At 39.0% G+C, this 13,067-nt stretch overlaps 1 long non-coding RNA gene across 1 annotated transcript; it reads right to left on the bottom strand.

Annotated features, from left to right (window-relative positions):
- Positions 1 to 8,499: 8,499 nt before the first annotated feature.
- On the bottom strand, positions 8,500 to 10,281 carry LOC137594600 (uncharacterized). The gene is made up of 3 exons (XR_011035274.1): positions 9,852 to 10,281; positions 9,246 to 9,385; positions 8,500 to 8,789 (listed from the first exon to the last, which is right to left on the bottom strand). It is a non-coding gene; the product is annotated as an uncharacterized lncRNA (long non-coding RNA).
- Between the last annotated feature and the right edge of the window lie 2,786 nt (positions 10,282 to 13,067).

Raw genomic sequence — 13,067 nt, 5'->3', positions numbered from 1 at the left:
ATGAAATCACTCCTACCAGTTTGCATATCAGATCAAGTTCTCAACCAATTATGAAATCTCTACTGCACTCCTCTCAGCCCTCACACACCTGGAAAACAAGGACTCTTATGTTAGAATGCTCTTCATAGACTTTAGTTCAATCAATCAATCAATCAATCAATCAATCAATCAATCAATCAATCAATCAATCAATCAATCAATCAATCAGTCAATCAATTTATGAAGCGCTTAATCCTGTAAACAGGCATTTCAAAGTGCTTTAACACAGAAAAACCCAACAGAACCCTCCAGAGCAAGCATAAACGACATTGGCAGGAAAAAACTCTCTCATTGAGGAAGAAACTCGAGGCATGACCCAGACTCTGGTGGGTGGCCATCTGCCTTGACCTGGGTGGAAAAGAAATACAATGAAGATAAGGACAGGGTAAGGGAAACAGAAAAACAAAGAGAGAGAATGGTAGATAGGCCATATAGAGTCAGTGTCTTTATGGTTCAGCATTTAGCACATCATCCCCTAGCAGTCCATTACAATTGTGTAGTTTTGTTTTTCTCTTATGTTTGAGTGTATTTAAAATTTTTAGCTTAGTTTTTACATTTTAGGGTTATAGCGTAACACAATTTATCTTCTCTGTATGTGTTCGCATGTAGCATAACTGACGATAAAGCTGACTTTGAAGTTGAACTTCATATATATACTGTGTATATATATATATATATATATATATATATATATATATATATATATATATATATATATATTATTGGTTGCAGGTCAGCAGATTTTATAGTTATGGTTTTATATCCCAAGCCACAGTAGCTGATTATGCATTAGGTATCTATTTTCATAAATAGTGTTGGTAAGATAATTAAATATATCAACCGTAATTAAGAAAAAAAATGGAACACTTTATTGAAGGAAGATTTTTATCTGCACTCGACCATTCCTTGGAACATTGGGCAGGAATTTGCTTATATAAAGTTACAGTACAGGATACTTAGGCATGTAGACTGGGCGAACTTTTCTGGGGAAAGCAATTTTTTTGGCAATCTTTACTTGCCACGGTTGTGCCTTGGTGATATATTTTTCAATAAGTACACAATTTAAAGCATCGTAGCTGCACTTACACACAAACAGCCCACTGTGGTGAGGACGTTCCTGAAACTTCTCTGAGCCTGCTAGAGACTTAAACTCAAATATAGACACTAGACACAAAGTGCAATTCAATATATATTATTATTCAATGTGCTTTACTGCAAGGCCAGTTATATAAATGTGATCAATGCAAACACAGCAAATAAAAATCTCAAACTGCACAAACTGAAATGCAATACAAAGTAAAAAGAAAAAGTCAACAATAAGAAGGTTTAGTGTTGAGATACGGATATGCTGCTTGACGTTACATCTCTTTGTTGCAATGAGCATTTATAAATAAATAAAACTTATAACGACATAACACTTCCACATACAGTGAAATACCTGGCAGCATTATCATGAACAATCTTAAAAAAAAACCAACAACATTCATTGTTGTGCTCTTTTGGCATTACTTTAATGGCCATTTTAAAAGAAAAGACAATTATGGCTTATAAAAATCCCACACAGTCCTCATTGGTGGTTTGAAGGTTGACCAGTCCAAATGACTTGCTGATCAACTTAGAACACAATTCAAAGTTTTTCAGTCAGTGATTGTGAAAACTTTGGACCATTATTTCCAAGAGGGATTCTAGGAAATTCACATACTAATATAAGAGCAGAAAATTAAAGGGGTTAATGACATCAATCCCTTCTCTGAAAATAAGACATTGTCTGTTATCAATGCAACACAATTCTTAACATAAAAACACTTTTAATGAAAGCAGTCTATAGTCATAAATGTAAACTATCCAGAATCATTGTTTGATCTGCAAGAACGTGAATGCCAGTAGAAACAATATTCTACCTCAGTGTCTTGGGTTGGAGTTGTATTATCATCTCAGCAATTGTTTTCTTTCAATAATAGAGGTGAACATAAGAGCAAATCACAAAACAACTATTGGAAGAAATACAATCACAAATAGTACATCAGCAGCTCTCTAATGGTTCTTAAGCACCATGACCTAACAAGTTGGTTGAAGAAAGCTCCAAATGACCATGCACTACAGAAGAAAATTGTGAAGTGCAGAAATGATGGTATTCTGTTATGGATGTCATTCTTTTGAATCAATGGTGTCCTGCACATATTTTGAGGATATGATGCGTTTAATGGTACTGAGGATGTGCCCCTGACATCTACAGATTTACAGGGCCACAAGTCAGTATCTACTGTAGGCCGTACCCAAACGCCTGGATAAATGCAGAAGTGTATCCAGCATAAATTAAAAAATAAATAAATAAAAAAACGTTGCTAAATAAATATGTTATTTTACGTTGAATGGAAAAAGGATGGCACGCTGTGGCGATCCCTAATGGAACAAGCTAAAAGTAAGTTTTATTTGATTTCTTCAGTGGTAAATCGTTTCATAACTAATTTATGCTTGTATGATTTTCCTTTCATAGAAACAGCTTTAAATGAGTTCATTAAACACACCACATATTTAGCTATAGCTCATGCAGCCAATGGTAAGCATTGGCAGGCTCCAGAACCAGGGCTTCTGCTCACAGTGACAGGTGAGTGACACTCTATTTGCTTAATAATTTCCTCAGTGTTGAGGAATTAAATTGTCCAGAGTGTTATCACAGATTTTTATGATTGATTCATATATTAATTGAAGCAAGTGACACTACTATGAAATTTCCACTAATATGAAACAGCTAGGTAAACCCCAAATCAGTCTATCATGACTGCCGTTCTGTAGCAAGTACCCTTTTTCCCATACAAGAAAAAAAGCAATATTGTGATTAATACGACAATTTAATTTCTGTGTGCAGCATGCAATTTAACTGCTGTCTTTTGCACCCAATTAGGGTAAAATTATTAAATTGAATAAAAGTCAGCATTACTAGAAAGTAAATACTTTTGCTATTCCCAAACCAGAACTCTCTCTCTCTTTCTTTCTTTCTTGATCTGAGAAGAGGAAGGAGTGTGTTAGTGTCTCTGCGCATCTACTCATTCTATTTTTTTTGCTTTTTTATGTATTTCTACAAGTTTTTGTGTAACATAATTTAACCACAGTCACGTTTTGGGAGTTGGTGACAGAAATAGACGTGAGTGTGATGTCCAAATGCCTATTCACTCTGTCGTTTTTTGCTTTTTTGTATACGTGCATCTTCACTTTCAATTAGTGAGGGTTACTTCGCAGTTGCGTTGTTTGTGAGACTTTTGCGGAGATTAGGAGGAGACGATTGCTCTGGCAAAGCTCACATGGCAGCATGGGATAAAGTTAACACCCCCTCAACTGCTCGGTGTGGGAGGTGTGTCTAGCAGTGGGAGAGAATGTCGGTTAAGACAGCATTCAAACAGGCTCCCAAATTTACAAAGCAGTGGTAATTTTTATTGACGAAATTGAAAAGGTGCACCACGTGGTTGTGAGCGGGGTGGTGATTAAGAATACCGTCATCCCCTTCCTCCCCCTGGCTAGCCTGATTAAAACAGTGATCATATCGAACGCACTGCCGTACCTCAGCGACAAGCTCCTGGAGAAGGAGCTGTTGCGACATGGTTGGCTCCTGAGTCCTATCAATATATTTCCGGTCGGCAATACCACTCAGGCATGTTACGCCTTCCGGAGACAAGTTACGATGCTCCCTAATCTGCTCGATGAAGAGCTGAATTTCACCCTCACGATTAAAATTGATCACTATGACTACACGGTTTATGTCACCAGTGATGGCATAAAATGTTTCAAGTGCGGATGGGAGGGACATCTCATGTGTAAGTGCCCGAAGGGGTCTAATGACTGCTGGCTGCCACGGGGCAGGCAGCTGTGTTTTGTGTCAACGTGATTATTTTGTAATTTGACTTTTATGAAAAAACGTGATGTTAAAAATCAAAATCTCTCTCTTTCTCTCTCTCTCTTCCTCACACACACATGCGAACACACACACACACACACACACACACACACACACACACACACACACACACACACACACACACACACACACACTTTACTCAGTTTGATGTAGACAATGCTCTTCACCACAAGGCAATTAAAGAGAGAAAATAAAAATCAGTATCTCAAAACATTACATTAAATCATCATCAAAACATTGAATCATGGATACCACACCTCATGAAATGTACTGTATGCCAGCAGCCAGAAATCCAAATTGAGTTAAAATGAATAATGATCAAAAGCAACCATTAGGACACTGTATGCTTAACAGTAAACACAGCAATAAATATGGAACATCATATATTAAATGGCAAAGTTTAATAACTTTGGCTATCTACTTGCTAATGGTGATTATGATGCTTGGTACAGTCATGTGACAGCTGTTACTCAAGAGTGCAAATATATGAGGTTTTTTTAAAATTCTGTTGATATATTCTGCAAATTAACTTTATATATTTGATTAGATGCAGTTTCAAAAGGTTGCATGGAGTAGCTAATATGTAATGTTTATGTTACCCATAGGGCGGCCGGTGGAACAGTGGTTAGCGCTGCCGCCTCACAACACGGCGGACCCTGGTTCGAGTCCTGCTCTGTGCGGAGTTCGCATGCTCTCCCCGTGTCTGCGTGGGTTCTCTCCGGGTTCTCCGGCTTCCTCCCACCTCCGAAAGCATGCGCTTCAGGTAGATTGGCCGGTCCAAATTGCTCGTAGGAATGAGTGTGCGTGTGCATGGTTGTATGTCTTTGTGTGTGGCTCCGCGGTGCACTGGCGTCGTGCCCGGAGTGTCCCCCGCCTCACGCCCTATGCCGCCAAGATAGGCTCTAGCTCCCCGTGACCTGCTGCGGCGGATAAAGCTGTGGTAATCTGAAGATGACTGACTGAATGACTGTTACCCGTACTCGGCTGTCTTCTCCTTGAATTTTAGAGTGAAAAACAGAAGAGACAAGTTGCAGGCAGAGTAGTGGAGAAAGCAAGAAGTGTCTGCCCCCTCTTATCGAGAGGAAAATGTAATACAGGGTGTCCCAAAAAATGTATAAATCCTTTTGCAGCTCATCATAAGTACATTGTTTAAGATTTTTTTTGCAGATTAAATGCATTGACATCAATGGTGGCAGCCAGATCAAACTTCGAAGAAGGGAAGGAAAGGAAGAAAGGAAATTCATTCTAAAATGCCACTGGAAGTATGAAAATACAGTTGAAGTTCAAAAACAATTTTGGAGGGAGTTTCAAAAAGAACCACCAACACAAGTTACCATAAATTAGAGATGAGTTTGAAGCTGATGGAACTATTCAGAACATTTACAAGAAGCAGTCTGGAGGACAGACATCGATAAACTCAACAATCGTTGAAAGAGTCCTGGGAACATTTCAGTGAAGAAAGTCTGTGCGGTAAACTTGTCGTGAGGAAGGGACTCCCTCCTAAATTGTCTTTGCACTTCAACTGCATTTTCTTACCTCCAGTGGCATTTTAGAATGAAGTTAATTTAACTGAATTGTCGTCTGGCTGCCATCATTGATTCAATTTGTTTAATCAACAAATAACACAAAAACAATTTAATTATCAGCTACCGAAGTGTATACATTTTAGGACAACTTTTATATATGAATTATGTTTGAAACCATGAATATATTAATTACTTATATAAAATATTAATATCATTGACTGTGGGTGGCACGGTGGTGCAGTGGCTGTGTCACAAGATGGTTCCGGGTTCGAGTACTGCTCTGTGCGGAGTGTGCATGTTCCCTCTGTGTCTGCGTGGGTTCTCTCCATGTTCTCCGGATTCCTCACACCTCCAAAAATACTTGAAGTGAATTGGCTGGTCTCAAATTGTCAATAGATTTGAGTGTGCATGCGTGTTTGTGGGTCTTTAATGTAGTTTTGTGGTGCACTAGTGTCACGCCCGATCAGTACCCTGCCTCTTGCCCCAAGTCTGCTGGGATAGGCTCCAGCAACCCTGTGACTCACAGCAGCAAAATAAGTTAATGAAAATGAATGAATGGATGAATGATCATCGACTGCTATTATTCTTTTACAAAGAGGACAGCAGAGCAGAGAGGCAGAGTGCAGTTGAGAGGAGAGAAAAGAGCGTAAGACCTTCAGAACAGGATGCTTTGGAATCTTAATAAGCAGTGCCATTATGTCTGTCATTAAGGAAATCAAAGTGAACCAAAACAGTCAATCTCAGAAATCATTAGAAATTTTAAGTAACTTCAGTAAGATAGTTTTGATTTATATCCTAAGATCATAAGTAATGACCAATTACAACAAAACAATTATTCAGCATTCATATTCTATGCCCATATAATTAGTTGGACATGATATTGAATGTAAAAATGTCATTACTGGTTGTGGTCATCACTCAGGGTAATGCCTCCTGTTTCTTTAGGGAATTGAGAGGTAGTGGACATCTATCCTTTCAAATTGCTGGATTGAAGCTTTTCAGGCTCAAAACAGAGGAGTACAAAAATACCCCAGTATGGTTTGCAATAATGTTAACTTTGTGTGTGTGTTTGTGTGTGTGTGTGTGTGTGTGTGTGTGTGTGTGTGTGTGTGTGTGTGTGTGTGTGTGTGTGTGTGTGTGTGTGTGTGTGTGTGTGTGTGATTGTTCAAATGTGTACAGACTTCCAAGGGTGAGAAAAGATTAGATGAGTTCTGTGAGCTCTGTGTGTACTGGGACAGGGTTCAACTGTCTGCAAAGTTTAAATGAGAGTGTGATTAAAGTTGACTACTGTGAAGCTAGCAAAAATAGCAAATAACATTAGCAAATAACGTGTGTATAATGTCTAAATCTTTTCAACTTGCATGGTATTTACCCAAATTAGGTAAAATAGAATACATGGTTTTATGCATTTTGCATTTCTTTTGAAATTTTGTTCATCCATGCATCCATCTTCCTACACCGCTTTATCCGTTGTCGTGAGTCACGGAGAGCTGTAGCCTATACCATGCGGCTTAGGACGTTGGGCGGGGTAGGCTCCAGGCACGACGCCAGTGCAACACGTATTATTTTGTTTAATTAGGTGAAACTTGTCGTTAGATGATAATCACGGAAGCAACAGGCTGGTATAGGACTACTATACTTGCATATTTTCTCTGAGAAAACAGATGATAATCGTGGAAGAAACAGGCTGGTATAGGATTACTATACTTACGTATTTTCTCTGAGCAAAACAGGGATTTAATTTATCTTCCAGAAGAAAAGTCTGTTACCAAACACTTTACTGACCTGACTGTTGTATTTGTTGTCAATGAATAAAGTTCTATGATAACTTTGTTAACTACTGAATAACATACTTTATATATTGATGATATGATGAGTGGTATCTCATCACCTAGGACCTTGGAAAAGATTTCAAACGTTACCTCTTATGCTCTATTCTATGAGGCAATTGAAGAAGCAATTCACTCTTGAAAATGAATGATAGGTTTTAGAAAGAGAAATTGGGACTGAGCCACAGAAAGTCGACACTAATAAGGGACAAAGCATAAAGAAGATCAGTTACATCTTGATACAACCTAAAAGTAGTTAATTGTGTTGCTTTATTAAAAAACAACAAACAAACCTTGGATCACTAGCTGAGAGAAGGCTGATCTGAACAGGAAAATAAGGGTTTATGTTTATACAGACGCTGAAAGAAACAAATGAGCTGCACAGATAAAAAAAAACCAAAACAAAACTGAGAGAATTCTTCTGAAAAAAATGCAGGAGGTCTAGAATGGCAATACATACAGTAACCAGACTAGTGGTTGTGCAGCAAGGCACGATGCCCAGCCCCCTCCCCCCAACTCCCCATTTTGTATCCCCGGCCCCCAAACACACACACACACACACACACACACACACACACACACACACACACACACACACACACACACACACACACACACACACACACACACACACACACACACACACACATACTGTGGATGGGCAACAAATTGGACTGGTCAGCACACCCAGACCAACTTTATAGGAATGGACATAACATAATGGACTTCCTGCAGGGGCTCCAGTCTTTAACCCCTGCAGGAAACTTGCAGATCTTTTAGCAGGCAGTGGTTCCCAGCATCCTTTTCTATGGAGGTGCTGTGCTGTCTGTCTGTCATGATCTATATTTATGTTTCTCTATCGCTGTCTGTCTGTTTGTCTATCTGTCAAGCATCAATAGTTAAATGTCACTCAGTTGCTAATTTAAAAAGTGTTGCAGATCATTTTCAATCAGTGATATTACAGTCAAAATGACAAAACCTGCACCACGGAAAAAGACTTTCAGCAGAGGGTACATTGACACAAGTTTTTTTTTTTTTTTTCTTTTCACATTGCATTACTTTTACATTTTACATATGATGACAACAATCTAAGACTTGTACTTTCAGGATGTTTGAATTTTATTAGATCTCAGCAACGATCAAATAAGCAAAAATCAAACAAACAAAAAAGCAATAAAAATAGCAACTGCATCTCATGACCACCCAGTTCTTTAAAAAGTGAGCGGGCAACTCAGAGTTGTACAAAGAATAGCATGAAATGCAGCTGCTGTCTGTCTTGGAGAGAGTTGACAGGATTTAAAAGCGTGGCGGATGGAAATAGGAACTGCCATTGGAAGTGGCATGTTCCCTCCTGGAGGACTTATTGGTGTCGTCTGTCTGCCTCTGATTACCTTGCCAGTCCAATTTCCCACAATTCCATTTCTCTTTCCTTCCCCCATTTCATTTACATCTGTCTTTCAGGCCATTGCTCTGCAAAAAAATCTGGATATAAAAAACAAAAAACAAAACAAAGCATACATACAGCCATTAACTGAAGGTAAAAATAAGCATGAGTCATACTGTTAGTTCACATGTGTTTCACAGATCATGTTTTGTACATAAACCCCTCTTAGACGTACAGCATTTGATTAATTTAATTACAGTGTCCATAAAACTGCAGAACACTGCATTCATACAACTGCAGTTACAGATCATTTAGTAAAAATAATGGTTAAGTATATGTAAAAGTATACTGTATATTGTATGACGGTTTGAAACAATGAACTATATACTTTAAATAAATGTAGCCGCAAGAGGGCACAAATCAGTGTCTTATTGTCAGTCCCAAGCCCAGAGGGTTGGGACTGACACAATAAATACAGAGGGTTGTGTCAGGAAGGGCATACAACGTAAAACTTTTGCCAAATTAAACATGGAATCAAATCTATTATTCCATACCGGATCGGTCGAGGCTTGGGTTAACAGCGACTGCCATCGATGCGGTTGAAGAAGGAGAGTAGGAAAGTGTGTTTGTAGGAAGAGAGAAAAGAGGAACGCCAAAAGTATAGGACTGAGAGTAGGGACGTTGAATGTTGGAACTATGACAGGGAAAGGTAGAGAGTTGGTTAACATGATGCAGAGAAGGAAGATAATAATAATAATAATAATAATAATCCACCTTTAATAGTCCACACAATGGGGAAATTATGTACACAATGGGGAAATTATGTACACAATGGGGAAATTATGTAAAGATAGACATACTGTGTGTCCAGGAGACCAGGTGGAAAAGTAGCAAGGTTAGAAGTTTAGGAGCAGGGTTCAAGCTGTTCTATTATGGTGTAGATAGGAAGAGAAATGGAGTAGAAGTTATTTAGAAGGAGGAATTTGTTAGGAATGTCCTGGAGGTAAAAAGAGTGTCAGATAGAGTGATGAGTCTGAAGCTAGAAATCAAAGTTGTGATGTTCGATGTTGTTAGTGGGTATGCTCGACAGGTAGGATGTTGTGAGCTGGAGGAAAAGGAGAAATTCTGGTTGGACTTTGATGAAGTGATGCAATGCATACCTAGAAGTGAGAGTTGTCATTAGCGCAGACCTCAATGGACATGTTGGCACAGCAAACATGTGATGAGGAGGTGATGGGCAGGTTTGGTAACCAGGAGAGGAATGCAGGAGGACAGATGGTGGTTGACTTCGCAAAAAGGATGGAAACGGCTATAGTGAATAGAGGCAGGAAAATAGGGTGACCTTCAAGAGTGGAGGTAGGAGCACACATGTAGTTCAAGGTAGAGGTGGGACAGCATCAAGGATCAGCTCTGAGCCCCTTTTTGTTCGCTATGGTGATGGACAGGCGGACAGACGAGGTTAGACAGGAATATCCATGGACTATGATGTTTGCAGATGACATTGTGATCTGCAGTGAGAGCAGGGAACAGGTGGAGGAGAAGCTAGAGAGGTGGATGTTTGTCCTGGAAAAGAAAGTAATGAAGGTTAGCCACAGTAAGACAGAGTACATGTGTGTGAATGAGAGGGACCCAAGTGGAAGAGTGAGGTTACATGGAGAAGAGATCAAGAAGGTGGAGGATTTTAAGTACTTAGGGTCAACAGTCCAGAGAAATGAAGAGTGTGGAAAAGAGGTGAAGAAGCGTGTACAGGCAGGATGGAACGGGTGGAGGAAAGTGTCAGGTGTGATGTGTGATAGAAGAGTTTCAGCTAAAATGAAAGGAAAGGTGTACAAAACTGTGGTGAGACCAGCGATGTTGTTTGGTCTAGAGACAGTGTCACTGAGGAAAAGACAGGAGACAGAGGTAGAGGTAGCAGAGATGAAGATGCTGAGGTTCTCTCTGGGAGTGACTAGGAAGGATAGGATAGAGATAGTGAATATATTGGTAGAAGGATGCTGAGTTTTGAACTGCCAGGCAGGAGGCCTAGAGGAAGACCAAAGAGGAGGTTTATGGATGTAGTGAAAGAGGACATGTAGGTAGTTGGTGTGAGAGAAGAGGATGCAGAAGACCGGGTTAGATGGTAGCAACTGATTTGCTATGGCGACCCCTGAAGCGAAAAGCTGAAAGGAGAAGATACTTGAAGTTTAGTACAGTACTTCACTCCCAAAATACTTGAAGCTTGCTTTCCTTTTATCAGTGATAGACAAGTTTATGATTTTATGCGGTCATAATGCGGCAATGTAATCACCCATATGCTTGACTTTTTCACATTCATGTCCTCAATTCATCAGCAGTTCTTGTCCATTTCACATGTTATGCAGGAAAAGAACAACTGGAGGGACCTGTGCCCACGGTGTAGGGAGTATCTGTTTCAAACTAACCTTTGCTTAAGAGAGGACTCTTACTTTCAATTAGTTTCATGAATTTTTCATTTGTCACATAAGCAGCACACTTCAAACGGGCTAAAGTGCCTTGCTAAAACTATGCAGCCCACAGGTAACTATAAGCCGTTGAACAGCCCCTGCACTTTGTGTAGATCTGTCTCGAAACATGAATGCAGCTCACACAAGGAGAGGACAGCCAGGTCACTTCAATGAGGAAATGTAATTTAGGAATATACAGTAGCTTTTGAATAAATAAGACATTGACATACCAGTCAAAATGGCTTTTTATTTAAAACAAAATTTTATTAATTATGATTAGATTAGTGGCTGTTGGGTTGGTCTTATAAATGAGAAGAAAAGATCAAATGTAGTCTCTGAATTAACTTTTAATCATTTATGTTGTTCTTGCAAGCATTTTTATCTCTTCCTTGAAATGTACACAATATCGCTTGGACAGGAAGACATCATGGACGCATAATGGCCTAGGTTAGAAAACAATTTCTGTTTAATTTGTGGTTTGAAGACTGTTTGTGAGGGTCAAACTAGCCTACTAGGGATTATCCTCCTTCTTTAACAGATGAAGACAGCCATTTGTTTTTCTTCTCTGTCAGTAGTTGACAGAAACCCCTAATAGAATGCTGTTAACAACAGGTGAAGGGGGGCCAAAGTGGTGGTTGTATTGTTGCACAACAGAATGTTCAATTTGACCACATCATTAGCACATACTGTAGATCAGCTCTTTGGTGTGGAAATAGTAGTGTTACAGCACTCTTCAGAAAACAAAAAGTTAAGCATGCTTAACACAAGTGGTCTGAATACACCATCAGCAAGCACTGCAGACTTGGCCTGAACTACTTAAGTAATAAATCAATTATTTAATTAATTAATGTATTTATTCAGTGGTTTTTAGTTATCTACTTTTCCTTTTGGTTCTGGAGCATAGTTGTGTTCATTTCACAGCTAGAATGAAACAGGGAAACAACTAAGATGCCTTTGTCCAAAGGTAAAATTTTCCTAAAAGGACCTCTGCATTTCATCACCCCCTTCGCTGTTTTCTCAGGATGGGGTCCATGTTCCTAAAAGGTTGTAGAGCCTCCATCACATAGGAAAATAACTTGTTTCCACTATAAAATCATTCACATTGTGGCAGTGTGTAACCCTCTTGGTCATGGCATTTATTCCTTTTGTAATGAAACAAAACGCTTACATGAAAAAAAAGAAACTTGAAAGTAAAAATTTGTAAACTTTTCATCAAATGTAGACTGATTTTCTTTGGTTTCAATTGTTATAATGACCACCACGGACTGTCCAATTACTAAATTTTAGTAAAACCTATTTGTATGTGGCAATTATTTAACATTTGAGTTTTAAATGTTGTGGTAATGGAACAGCAGTAAAAGCCTGCTAAAGATGCATTGCCCTTGATCAAATAGGTCTGGATATCGCTAGTGCTGCAGCTCAATTGCAACTCTGGCTCTGCCATCTGGCCACAGAGGCTTTGGGCTTGCAATCAGTAAATACATATCGTACAATTATTCTGTGTACCACTGAAAGCAGAAACTATCCAGAAGGACAAAATGGACAGAAACCTAATTCATAGAAAATGTCTGTAGCTGTGTATGCAGGTTTGTGCCAAGGTAAATTAAATTTAACTGCATCCAAACTACATTTGCTAAAAGCATCTCAGCTGTGACAGGCTTTAAGCAAACATTCGAGTGCATCACATACATAGACCCTGCAACTGTCCCATAGTTCACATACTACTGTTATCTTGGGTAACAGCATGCTGCACGACTAATAGAGGTGAGTACAGTCAGAAAAAATAAATTTCTTGACATGTATGAGTCCAGAAATCAATACTGTTTTTACTCCAATATCCTAACATCAGTATTATTAATGCTTGGTGCAAGATGTCATTGAGCTATAAGGATGTCAAGTTTAAAACATCTGCAA

The sequence above is a fragment of the Antennarius striatus genome, chromosome 4 (genome assembly GCF_040054535.1).
Source record: "Antennarius striatus isolate MH-2024 chromosome 4, ASM4005453v1, whole genome shotgun sequence".
Taxonomy (NCBI): domain Eukaryota; kingdom Metazoa; phylum Chordata; class Actinopteri; order Lophiiformes; family Antennariidae; genus Antennarius; species Antennarius striatus.
Note: the sequence above shows the minus strand (reverse complement) of the source record. Positions and strands in the feature narration are given on the sequence as shown.